General features: G+C 41.7%; 1 protein-coding gene across 1 annotated transcript in view; it reads left to right on the top strand.

Annotated features, from left to right (window-relative positions):
• Positions 1-14,168, top strand: part of KANK4 (KN motif and ankyrin repeat domains 4) — a 260,029-nt gene that overhangs the window by 17,287 nt on the left and 228,574 nt on the right. The window lies entirely within an intron of this gene.

The raw sequence follows: 14,168 nt of genomic DNA on the forward strand, positions 1-14,168 counted from the left end.
TGGATGCTGAGGAGGGCTGCTGCACACAGAAGGCTTTTTATCTTAATGCATAGAATTCATTAAAGCCGAGTACCGGCCTCAAAATCGACATAATCGATTTTGGGCCATCCGCTTGCTTTAGGTCACCTGAAAAACAAATGGATAGTTACGATTTTTTTTTTTTGGTGACTTACCTTATTATAGAAGAAAATATACTTACCTTCTTCCACTTCCTCCCTCTGCGGCCGCGGCCCGCACCGTCACTTCCTTCTTGCATTGATTCCTGGGAGCTGAACGTCATCACTCCCAGGAATCAATGTGCCTGCACCGGCCCGCTCGTCACTTCCGGTGCGGGCGCTTCATTCCCTGCTAAACAGCTTCTGGGCATACCCAAAAGCTGTGGAGGGATGATGCGCCTGCACCGGAAGTGACGAGCGGGGCCGGCGCAGGGCATTCTGGGAGAAGAGAACACGGAAGAGGACGCAGAAGAAGACGCGCTGGCAGCGATGGAGAAGACATTTTCAAGGTAAGTATTTCTTCTAAAAGGTAAGTGCGACCCGGGGACAGTTCAGAGGCTATCCATTGTGGAATGTACTAGCCCTGACTGTCCCGGGGTATTTTTAGCTAAATTTCACCCCTGAGGCCGGAACTCCGCTTTTAGATACAAAACTTCTGACTTTACAATCCCTTTGATTAGGTAGCTTGCTTTTATAATTCTTCTCTCTTGTCTGAAATTGATATACAGTATACTTGATTAGCATAATGTGGGCACCAACTTGATAACTTTTTAACAGATCTTTGTGCAGAAATGTTGCAGAAAAGAAGTAACTTGCAGATTTGCATTGATAAATAACAAAGGGAACTGATACAATATGTAGCAAATAGACTGGCTTGATTGACCGATCCAGTTGTAATTTTTTATGGTTACAAAAAAAAAAAGGCTGAAATCAAATTGGATGCCACAAGCAAAAGCCGAGTTTTATCTGAGAGTATTTTAAATATGGGGAATTTTTTTGTTTTATTTGTCTGCATAAATCATAAGCAATGTACCCAAATCTATATATGAAAATCTGCAGAATGCATACTTTCCACATCAGTTAATGGACACTCCTTCCCCGCTCTGGTCCATGTTTATTCTATCAGCCTAAACTGTTTCAGTCGTTTCAAGAAAATAATAAACCTGCCTGTTATTCCAAGGACGATGGAGGGGCCAAGACCGTTTTTACGGATAAGGAAAGAAGATTGTGCATTTTGGCTCCTTGCTCATCCTATTTCCTCTTAACTGGTTAACATGGATATAAAAATAGAACCTTTTTATTTTTCTAATGTCCTCTTTTATCTGATTGGATTATAAATCAAAATTCAGGCCAAATGATAACGTTTGGTTGAAGCGGAGGTCAAGTGTATTTAAGGGATTGCATAAATACTGTCTGTGTCTTATGTTTTATAAGAACTTTTTTTATGAGGCCTTATTCTGCTTCTCCAATACAAATACAGGCTTTTTTTATGTTGGCCAAGAGAAATTGGTCGCAAACTCTCAGATTCTCTGCTAAACAAAAACTTTTCTGTAGTTTCTATTGGCAAACTTCTGCAGATTAAATATATCCTACCAACAAAAACTTTTTTTTTTTTTTTGGATAAAGTGGGAAAGGGTTGTTTGTAAGACATTAGCTGACACTATAGGAAAAATCAAAAATTAAATATATGATACAGTTTGCTTTCTGAGCCTTCCCTCCCCCCTTCCCCGCTTACTTTTATTGCCTGTTGATCCTGCCAGTAAATCAGATTTTTTTTAACCACTTAAGCCCCCGAAGATTTTACCCCCTTCCTGGCCTATTTTGCGATTCGGCACTGCGTGACTTTAACGGACAATTGCGCGGTCGTGCGACGCTGTACCTAAACGAATTTGACGTCCTTTTTTTCCCACAAACAGAGCTTTCTTTTGGTGGTATTTGATCACCTGTGCGATTTTTTTTGATCATGCGCTATAAACAAAAAAAGAGCGTCAATTTTGCAAAAATAACAATATTTTTCACATTTTTTTATATGAAATTCCCCAAAAAAATGTAAAAATCAAGATTTTTTAACATTTTCGGCCAATTTGTTTTACGCTACATATGTTTGGTAAAAAAAAATCGCAAAAAGCGTATTTTGATTGATTTGCGCAAAAGTTATCGCGTTTACTAACAAAGGGAAAGATTTTTGTAATTTTTGTTGTTTTTTTTTTAAAGCATAATGGCAGCGATCTGCGATTTTTTTTGCGGTACTGCGACATTGCGGCGGACAGATCGGACCCTTGACTGACATTTTTGACACTTTTGGGGGTACCAGTGACATTTCTACAGTAATCAGTGCTATACATATGCACTGTTACTGTAAAATGACACTGGCAGTGAAGGGGTTAACTTTTTTTGAGAGGGAGGGGTTATGTGTGTCCCTAGGGGCGTAATTCTAACTGTGATTGGCTGTGGCTTGAGGTGTAGGAACAGTGATCAACGGTCCTACATAGTAGAACCGTATGATCACTATTCCTACACAGGGGAGAATGACAGGTGGCTTGTTTACATTAGCCGCCTGCCTTTCTCCCTCTGTACCGACAATCGCCGAGTGACCGGCGGACATCGGGTCCGCTGGTCACACGCGCGGGGGGTCCGTGACCACGCGGGAGCGGGAGCGCGCCTTCGGGGGGCGCGCGCTCGCTCCCTAGACCCACACAGGCTAGCGACATAGTACTACGTCACTCTGCCTGTGAGGGGCTGACCGCCGCAGTAAATAGTCGTGCGGCGGTCGGCAAGCGGTTAAAAGAGGTGCAGGATTTAAAAAAACAAAACAAACACACATATTCACCTAGGTGGATGCTGCATCTGGCCCCTGCCTCCTCTAAGACCGACAATGGAGTGGTCGCTCAGTTCTCGGTCTTCAGAGAGCTGATGACTGTCAGTCACCGGCTCTCTGCTCTGCCCCTCCAGCACTCACTGGAGGTCTGAGTTCTGAAGGCGGTGGGAGCAGCTGGCTCAGGCTTTTAGCAGCATGCTAAGAGGCCGAGCCAGCTACCATTCAGAAATCTGGGTGGATCCTGACATTACAGTCTGGATCCCTCCAGAGTCTGGGCCGGCTCTGTGACCTCAACCCACAGCGGACTTTAGCGTGCTGTCGGCTGAATACAGGTCACAAGAGAACAGAGCTAAGTGCACTCCCGTGACCCACAGGAGAAGTAGGGCAAAAAGAGTTTTGGCCCTACTCCTTTTAAGATTTCTTTAACAGACCAAGCTATGCGCCAAAGGTAGCAGTTAGAGGGTTAAGACAAATTATTTAACGCTTTGGGGGTTGCTTACGACGGTCAACTTTTATTCACTTGGTAAAATCTTTATTGCAAATAGAAAAAAAAACTGTTTCTGTAACTGCTAAGAAAGTGTTAGCTGGATATAAGCTTTAACTTGTTGGCTCTAACTTGTTGGTCACTTATGTTAAGACCATCTAAATGTAGTAGTCTATCTATCACCACTAACTTCATTGCTCCTCTATAGATAGACATATTTACAGAGGCTAGATTGGTACAAAAGTTAATCTCAGTTAAAGAATAATTCCAGACATTGGCATGTTTTACATAGTTATACGGAACAATGTAACTATATTTATGAAATAATAGTAGTACTGTGTTGCGCTCAACCAATAACAAATAATGAATACCAAATATGAATAAAGTGACTGTGCATAGGACCTTGTCTTACATTAACACCAATGTTCATAAATAATAAAGTGACTGTGCATAGGACGTTATCCTTAGTAACTGTAAACAAGCATAAAAAATAAAGTGACTGTGCATAGGACCTTATCCTTGGTAAATGTAAACAAGCATAAAAAATAAAGTGACTGTCCATAGGACCTTACAAAAAGTAATCCAACATGTTTTTTTTTAGAAAATTAAACATATAATAGAAAGCAGTAGATACTAGCCTCGGAAGACGTCTTTTGATGACGAAACGCATTCGACGGAGCATTTTGCTGACGTCATCGCGTTCCAGGAAGTTGAGGTTACATACCTGCTAAGTGTTTTCCCTACATGCACATTGCTTTAAACGACATGTAAGTGCATTTTCTCATTCAATAAACGTTTTAATAGATTTTTTACACTATGAAGGCCTTTACATGAGCAATTTGGTGCAGAATTTCGCTGTTACTACTTAAGTGTTGGTGTTTCTGACCAATCGAGGAGCGTCCACAGTGGAGATTTGGGGTCCAATACTAATGCCCATAAAAGTGCTTTATGACCACCCTAAATAGGGGGTCATGGGGAGTCGTTAAGCAAGCATTCCATCTATTACTGCTGGTGTCAGTCTTTAGGAATTTAAAAGAGACTCTATACTTGTTTGTCATGCAAAGGGGATTAAGCTTTAAATGGACTCTAATCCATATTAGTATCTACTACTTTTTTTTATATGTTTATTATTTATAAAAAAAAAAAAAAGTTTACTTTTTTATGCTTGTTTATCTTTATCTTGGATAAGGTCCTATGCACAGTCACTTAGGGCCCTTTCACACGGCCGCTCCGTATGTCCGCAAATCATCCTATATTTTTGCAGATGATTTACGGACATAATGTAAGTCAATGGCATTGCGGATGTCAGCGGATGACCATCCGCTGACATCCGATTTTCTTCCTTTCAGTTCTGTTCCGTTTTTTGGAAAGGAACAGAACCCTATTTTTTCCTCCGTTAATAAAACGGAAAGGAATCAAAATCGGATGTCAGCGGTGTCATCCACTGACATCCGCAATGCCCATAGACTTACATTATGTCCGCATATCATCCGCAAACGGATGGGATGATATGCGGACATACGGAGCGGATGACACAAATGTCATCCGCTCCGTGAAAAAAATAAAAAGTGCCGCAGCGGATAGCAGTCCGCTCCATGTGAAAGGAGCCTTACACTCAAATTATGAACATTGGTGTTGAAGTAAGACAAGGTCCTATGCACATTTATTTAGTATTTATTATTTGGTATTGGTTGAGCGTAATACAGTATCACTATTATTGCAGAAAGGATATCTTCTTAGGTGTTTGCTGCTTCACCAATTTATATTCTTTCACTATTTAAGTTTGCACCAATGCTGGGTTTTGAAAGACAAAGGTAAGAGGAGATGCGGGACTTTTAACTGTGCTGATATCTACCAAATAATGAACTCTAACATATACAAAGAGTTAAAATATCTCATATTTATTGCACAAAAGAAATATATATAATACACAATTCTATAAAATCAAAAACACATCATTGTGTTGCAATAAAACATTCTAGAGCTGGAAAGTTGTTTAAAGCAGTTGTATCCTCAAAAAAACCCTGCAGGACAAAGGCATAATGAGCTAGTATGCATCGCATACTAGCACATTATGAAATACCTTAGAACAAAGCCCCGACACGGTGGACCGGACACCGCAGAGGCAGCTGACATGTTCCCTCGGCGTCTGTTCTGGGTTCAGCGGCTCCGGCGCTGTGAGTGGCCGAAAGCCGCGATGACATCACTCTAGCACATGCGCGCGGGAGTTCACTTTCCGGCAAGGAGCTCTGAAGGTCCGGCAAGATACGCCGGAGCTTCAGAGCGCATACGCCGCTGGTGTCAGCGGCTGCATGCAGGGGAATATCACCTAAACCGTGCTGGTTTAGGAGATATTAATTTTGCCTACAGGTAAGCCTTAAAATAGGCTTATCTGTAGGTAAAAGTTAAAAAGCGGAGTATACTACTGCTTTAAAGATTTTATGCGCTCTTATTTCTACATGTTTCGCCGATATAGGCTCCTTCAGAAAATGTGCAATGTCTTCCAACTCTCTGAACAAAAAATATATACAGTATACAGAAATGATTAAGACTTATACATTGAAGGACCACAAAATCAAAGAAGAAAAAGAAAGGGAAAACCCACAAAATGAAAAAAAAAATATATATAAATGACAAGAAATCCACATGCATCCAAGTATCACCCAAAACCACAAAGGAGGATTCCCCCATGGAAATAGATATTGGGCTAAATAGCTGATGATGAGGTAAGGCCCCCTGATGTGTGTGATAAGAAGTCTGTTAACATGGTAGCACAAAGACCCATTTCTAGATAAATTAATAAACAAATAAAAAATTATTATATAGGTCAACAGGACCTAATTCCGGTTGTGACATCTTTGCTTGCATACTGTACCCTCTACTTACTTTAATTATCACAAACAGTGCACAAAAACTAGGGAGCAGGGAAGTCCGCTAAGCAGTCAATCTGGGCCAGTCCAGAATACCTTCCTCCAAGGGAACCCAAGGTCTAATTAATACCCCAGACAAAAGGTCCCATAGACCCCACTGGGCTCTGTTGTGCTGTTAGTTGCTTATGTTTATGACATATAAAACAAAGAAAAAGTGCAGCGCTCACAAAACATTGATTTGGAAGACATTGACATTGAAAAGGAAGAGACAGGTGACAGCGTATCACCTGTCTCTTCCTTTTCCGCCGGAATAGAGATGTGACATATCTTGTGACGAAACGCGTTGGGTGGGACCAGACATGACGTCACCATACTTCTCCGGCTGGCCTTTTCGTTTATGTTTGCTGCAGCTCAGTTCTTCTTCCAGATTTTGATACATGCCTTTTAACCTACGATGTTTATTAGTGCACCTTTTTAAAAATAAATTAATTGGTTTGTACTGTATTACGCTATGACTCTTTTTTATCTACGTCCATTGGAATCCCTATGCCTGTTGGAGACTCGGTGGATTGAATATTGCTGATGTTTCTACATGCTTTGGACATCTACCTAGCGCTTTTGGCTTTCCCATTAAGTTGGGGGCCATTTGATTTTGGTAAGCTGCCATCCCCTTCAGTGTTTGGTGTGGTGTTTGCGCACGTTGGAGTTGCCTTTGGAGATTACCTTTCACGCATGCTGGGACTGGTGGTGCTTTCTACATGCATCTTTGTTTTGAATTTTTCAGCATTGAACTTTTTTGACATTTTCATTTCAATTATCACTTTTGTCACATGTTCACATGGACTCTTCATGATATAAATAATTCACTGTAATTTTAGCATTTTTATGGGATTGATTTGATCACTTTGCACATTATGATTATATATGATTGATTTTTTATTTGTCATTTATGAATCAATGTTTTGTGAGCGCTGCACTTTTTCTTTGTTTTATTGTTAATTATTATTATTATATAGGATTTATATAGCGCCGACAGTTTACTCAGCGCTTTACAACTTGAGGGTTGGGTTTATCTATTGACCTGTGCTAGCTGCAACTTTATTTATCTTTTTACTTTTGTCATTTATTGAGCGCAGGTTTTTTTATTTTATGTTTATGACATATACCTGGTCTTTGCTGCTGAAAGCTGGAAATGAGTGAAGTAGACACTGCTACTCCATTGATCTCCACGTGCTTCCAGTTGGCTTCTGTCCTGCACTGTGAACACAGGAGGGTGGCCACTTGGCATGGGCGCCATTTAGAGAATTTCCTGAAAAAATGCAAAGTGTACTCTTAGAGCCGGTTCACACTAATCTGACACAAAGTCGCCCCGACTTTGGGCGCCTTTGAAGTCGCCCGTGCAGCGCGACTTCATCGTGGCTTGCAAACGACTTCTCATAATAGAAGTCAATGCAAGTCGCTCCGACTTCGCCAAAAAATAGTGCAGGAACCTTTTTTTAAGTCGGAGTGACTTGAGTCACTCTGATTAGAACGGTTCCATTGCACAGCATTGGGAGCTAGCGACTTGGTCGCCTGACAAGTAGCTCCCAATGCTGTGCAATGGAATCGTTCTAATCAGAGCGACTCAAAAAAGGTTCCTGCACTATTTTTTGGCGAAGTCAGAGCGACCTGCATTGACTTCTATTATGAGAAGTTGTTTGCAAGCCGCGATGAAGCGCGACTTCAAAGTCGCCCAAAGTCGTGGCGACTTTGAGTCGGATTAGTGTGAACCGGCTCTAATTGGACAAGGTGGAGAGGCAGGGCAATGATGTCACACTCTCACGCTAACATGTTTCAGGTGCTGCAAGTGGTTTTGCTATAGTTAATCACTGGACCTTTCTAGCAATCAAGAGACAAACTGGGATTTGTAAAATATTATTACAGAACTGCATGCAGCTACATTTCTATTTTGCGGTTGTAATAGAGCCGAAGTCTCTTAGCATTAGCTGTATGTTCCAGTGATTTGATTATTTGGTTCAGTCACATAGATGTGGTGTCAGCAGTCTGCTTAATGACACAGAGTTGGAAGATTTAGTGAGGTGTCGATCTCTATTCTTCTGGGTGTGCGCCGTGCGAAGCTAACATTTATTATGCAGATTATTACAGTGGAGAAATGGAAAGTTAACAAGGAAGTGTGCTAAATCTTGAAAAAGTAATAAAAGCTGTCGGCGCATCTCACCTAAATATTAATCCCCAGACAAATTCAGAAATACTTTTTAAATATTTTATTCACTCTAAATAAAACATTGTCCTGGTAACAGAGTAAGTAATGCAAACAGGAAAACTTAATTTCTCCAAGGGCCGTCCACACTTCTGTGCTTTAAAGATGTATGTCATTTTATTATGAATTGTTAAAAGTATTATTTTCCAGGGTTGCATTGTGTTTCAGATGCAGTGAAGGGTGTCATTGTATACAATTTTACATTTTCTATATTTGCTTTCTAGGAAATAAAAAAAAACATGCTACAGTTACAACCGTTAAAACACGTAAAATGCGTCGCTCACTTGCTTTACATGCACAATTATTTGTTCCTATGGAAGGGGCATTTACATATAAAGTCAATCTAAACGCACCCAATAAATCTCATATAAACGCGTTCATGTTTTTCCAAAAGCTTGTTCCAGTCGTTTCTAATATGCAGCTTTTAATAAAAGAAAGTATGTGAACAAATTGCAGAGCGTATATCATTTACCCCCTTCATGACTAGGCAATTTTTTGCTATTTGCCACTGTGTTATTTTATTTGAAAATTGCGCGGCCATGCAACACTGTACCCAATTCAAATTAATATCATTTTTTTCACACAAATATAGCTTTCTCTTGGTGGTATTTGATCGCCTGTCTAATGTTTTATTATACACTGCTCATAAAAATTAAAGGAACACTTTGAAAACACATCAGATCTCAATGTGGAAAAATCTCATGCTGGATATCTATACTGGTATGGACTGGGTAATGTGTTAGGATCTATACTGATATGGACTGGGTAATGTGTTAGGATCTATACTGGTATGGACTGGGTAATGTGTTAGGATCTATACTGGTATTGACTGGGTAATGTGTTAGGATCTATGCTGGTATGGACTGGGTAATGTGTTAGGATCTATACTGGTATGGACTGGGTAATGTGTTAGGATCTATACTGGTATGGACTGGGTAATATGTTAGGATCTATACTGGTATTGACTGGGTAATGTGTTAGGATCTATACTGGTATGGACTGGGTAATGTGTTAGGATCTATACTGGTATGGAATGGGTAATGTGTTAGGATCTATACTGGTATGGACTGGGTAATGTGTTAGGATCTATACTGATATGGACTGGGTAATGTGTTAGGATCTATACTGGTATGGACTGGGTAATGTGTTAGGATCTATACTGGTATTGACTGGGTAATGTGTTAGGATCTATGCTGGTATGGACTGGGTAATGTGTTAGGATCTATACTGGTATGGACTGGGTAATGTGTTAGGATCTATACTGGTATGGACTGGGTAATATGTTAGGATCTATACTGGTATTGACTGGGTAATGTGTTAGGATCTATACTGGTATGGACTGGGTAATGTGTTAGGATCTATACTGGTATGGAATGGGTAATGTGTTAGGATCTATACTGGTATGGACTGGGTAATGTGTTAGGATCTATACTGGTATGGACTGGGTAATGTGTTAGGATCTATACTGGTATGGACTGGGTAATGTGTTAGGATCCATACTGGTATGGAATGGGTAATGTGTTAGGATCTGTACTGGTATGGACTGGATAATATGTTAGGATCAATGCTGGTATGGACTGGGTAATGTGTTAGGATCTATACTGGTATTGACTGGGTAATGTGTTAGGATCCATACTGGTATGGAATGGGTAATGTGTTAGGATCTGTACTGGTATGGACTGGATAATATGTTAGGATCAATGCTGGTATGGACTGGGTAATGTGTTAGGATCTATACTGGTATGGACTGGGTAATGTGTTAGGAAGGAAAGGATGCCCCATCGTTTGATGGAAATGAAAATTATCACCCTACAGAGGGATGAATTCAAAGACACACCGAAAATCAAAGTAAAAAAAATTAAGCAGCAGGCTAGTCCGTTTTGCTGAAATTTCATTGCTGCAACTCAAAATGGTCCTCAGTAGTTTGTATGTCCCCCCTTGTGCTTGTATGCATGTCTGTAAACATCAGGGTATGCTCCTAATAAGACGACAGATTGTGTCCTGGGGTATTTCCTCTCAGATCTGGACCAGGACATCACTGAACAGACTGATGTGCAACCTTATAGCTTTGGATGGACTGAAACATAATGTCCCAGAGGTGTTCTATTGGATTTAGGTCAGGCGAGCGTGGGGGCCATTCAATGGTATCAATTCCTTTATCCTCCAGGAACTGGCTGCATACTCTCGCCGCATGAGGCCGGGTATTGTCCTGCACCAGGAGGAACCCAGGTTCCACTGCACCAGTTTAGGGTCTGACAGTCAGGGTGCCATTTTCTATCCTGTAGGGGTCTGTGCGTCCCCATGGCTATGCCTCCTTCGACCATCACTGACCCACCACCAAACGGTCATGCTGAAAGATGTTACAGGCAGCATAATGTTCTCCACGGCTTCTCCAGACCCTTTCACATCTGTCACATGTGCTCAGGGTGAATCTGCTCTCATCTGTAAAAAGCACAGGGCACCAGACCTGCCAATTCTGGTGTTTAATGGTAAATGCCAATTGAGCTCCACAATGCCGGGCAGTGAGCACAGGGCCCACTAGAGGTCAGGTTACCCTCATGAAGTCTGTTTCTGATTGTTTGGTCAGAGACATTCACACCAGTGGCCTGCTGGAGGTCAATTTGTAGGGCTCTGGTAGTGCTCATCCTGTTCCTCCTTGCACAAAGAGCAGATATCGGTCCTGTTGATGTGTTAAGAACCTGCCTGTCTCCTGGAATCTACTCCATGCTCTTGAGACTGTCAGGAACGCTCCCTGTGCACACTGAAGTACTGTCATGACTCTGCAACCTAAGGGTTAAACTAGCTCAGACTAATTTCATTAATTGGCAACAGGCTGCCTTATTTAAGCACCTCAGCAGCACAGTGTCTTTGCTGTCTGATCTGCAGCTTCTCCTGTGCTCCTGCACCTGAAACCTGTTGTATCCAGTTTGATTCCTGTTTGACCTCCTGGCTTGTCCCTCACCTCACTTGTCTGCTGCCCGCCCTGACCTCGGCTTGTTTGTGACCACTCTTTTGCCTTATCCTTGTCTCTTTATCTGCCACCGGATCCGGACCTGTTCACCTCCTGGCAGGGCAACCCCGAGGACTGCGACCTGGTGCTATACACGCAGCAAAATCCATCCTCACCATCAGAGGCTCTGGTGAAGACCGGTTGGCACTTATATTCCGCACCTCGGGTTAGCCTGCGTCTTCTGCCTAGGTGACTCATCTGTGCTCCATCCCTCGGTGAGCTAGAGGCTACCCTCTGCACGTCAGGCTCGCCTCCAGAGTCCTGAAAGAGACCTTCTGGAAATGGCACGTATTGATGTGCCATCCTGGAGGAGTTGGACTGCCTGTGCAACCTCTATAGGGTCCAGGTATCACCTCATGCTACCAGTAGTGACACTGACCCTAGCCAAAGGAAATAAAAACAGTCGAAAGATGAGTAGGGAAAAAAAATGTTAGTGGCCTCCACCTGTAAAATCATTCCTGTTTTGGAGGTCGTCTCATTGTTGCCCATCTAGTGCACCTGTTAATTTCATTAACACCAAAGCATCTGAAACGGATTGCCAACCTCCCTTGCTACTTAACTGACCAGATCAATATCCCAGGAGTTTAGTTGACGATGCTATACTCTGATTAAAAAGTGTTCCTTTAATTATGTTCAGCAGTGTATAAACGACCTAGAATTTTGAAAAAAAATATATATATTTTTTCACCTCTGATCTAAAACATATCCCAAAAAAAAAATCTAATCTCTTGATAAATTTTGGCCAAAATGTTATCTGTTACATGCCTTTGGTGCCACTTCCACCATACCACGTGAGATAACACCCTTTTGAAATTGCACTCGCCAGAAGGTGACCCAAAAAGCAATCCTCTCCATTTGGCAGCAATAGGTGATTGTGCATACAGGGGATAGAAAAACCTCACATAGCGTGATTCTCGCCCTGGGGGTGAATCCTGTACCCTGTGTATTATTATTCCGGGGCTCACACACCCTCTACAAATTGAGTGGACTAGTAGTAGTAGTAGGATAATACAGCCTTCAGCCGGGCACCACCATCAGCATCTTCTTCTAGAAGGTCGGCCGGCGGCCACGGAGGACGGCTCAGGAGCTTCTAACCGAGCTTGTCCCTCACACTTTCCATGTCCCTGTGCAGTTCCCTCTTTGTTGCGTTACAGGCAGTAACATAAATTCAGTTCCTCTAATCTTTCCTCATAGCTGAGCTCCTCCATGCCTCTTATTAGTTTGGTTGCCCTTCTCTGGACTTTCTCCAGTTCCCTGATATCCTTTTTGAGAACCGGTGCCCAAAACTGAACTGCATATTCCAGATGAGGTCTTACTAATGGTTTGTACAGGGGCAAAATTATATCTTTCTCTCTGGAGTCCATTCTTCTCTTAATACAAGAAAGGATTTTGCTCGCTTTGGAAGTGCATTATCCAAGGCTGGTTGATATAAAACACTTCCAAAAGCAGTAACAGTGCTTCAATGTTTGGGGTAAAAAAACCCACCTACACCATTTGCAGCATGTATGATGATGTCAGCGTCTGCACCTGGAAGCTCCGCCCAGCGTATCTTATAGTGAAGACATCTGCTTTCGGATGCAGATGGTGACTATTGACTCCTAGGCACCGAGGTCCACCCTTCTGGTTGCTTCAAACTCAGTGGGGATGGAAGATCTGCCACTCGCCGTTGTCTCCCTTGGATTTCACAGCAGGACCATTGGTGGAATTTATACACATGGGACGTTGTAATTTACATATTAAACAGTGGTGGAAGTGTTTTTAACATTTATTTCCTTTCACAGGGGTTTAATATGTGCGCTTCAATTTTTTCACATATATTACTATAGAGACTGACACATACCTCAGGAGGGATGTGTTGGAGGGAGTCCAGAGAAGGGCAACTAAACTGATTAGGGGATTGGAGGACCTTAATTATGAAAAGCGTCTGCAATCGCTTGATTTATTCTCCCTGGAGAAGAGACGCCTGCGGGGGAATATGATAGCAATTTACAAATATCTCAATGGGGATCTCAGCTTAGAAAAAAAGCTGTTCAGTCGAAGCGATTGCATGAGGACTCGAGGGCATACAATGCGATTAGAGGAGAAGCGTTTTAACCTCAGGCAACGTGGGGGGTTCTTTACTGTGAGGGCTACAAGATTGTGGAATTCTCTACCACAAGAGGTGGTTTCTGCGGGTAGTATGGTGGCTTTCAAAAGACTCTTAGACGTACATCTCAAGGATCAGAACATTCAGGGCTATGTGAGATGATTACAGCTACACACACCTACACAGGTTGAACTGGATGGACTATTGTCTTTATTCAACCTCATCTACTATGTAACTATGTAACTTTATATATCCATCTTTTTAACAGCTGCTATTTTATGTGAAAAAAAAATATTGTCAGATAAATTGTAAAAATCTGTAAGATACATTTTGGATGCACATGGTAGCAAAGATATTTAAGGCATGATTTGTATATTCATGAAAAGAATACCTGGTGATTCTGCCATATAATAAGGACCAAGGTTAGGTCCTTACTGGTCCACAGGTCTGATATTAGAGCTACTGCTACCCTGTTTCTACATCTATTCTCTTTTGCGCATATCAAAGTTCAAAACACAGATAGCTGAGTTTTAAATAGATGATGATAACCAATCATTATACAAGCTGTTTTGCGATTTAAAATGTACAGTGGAAGTTATCAAGTGGGAGTTATATATAGTGCATTAAGATGTCTAAATCCCAAG

Source organism: Pelophylax lessonae, assembly GCF_965119305.1.
Source record: "Pelophylax lessonae genome assembly, chromosome: 8".
Lineage (NCBI taxonomy): Eukaryota > Metazoa > Chordata > Amphibia > Anura > Ranidae > Pelophylax > Pelophylax lessonae.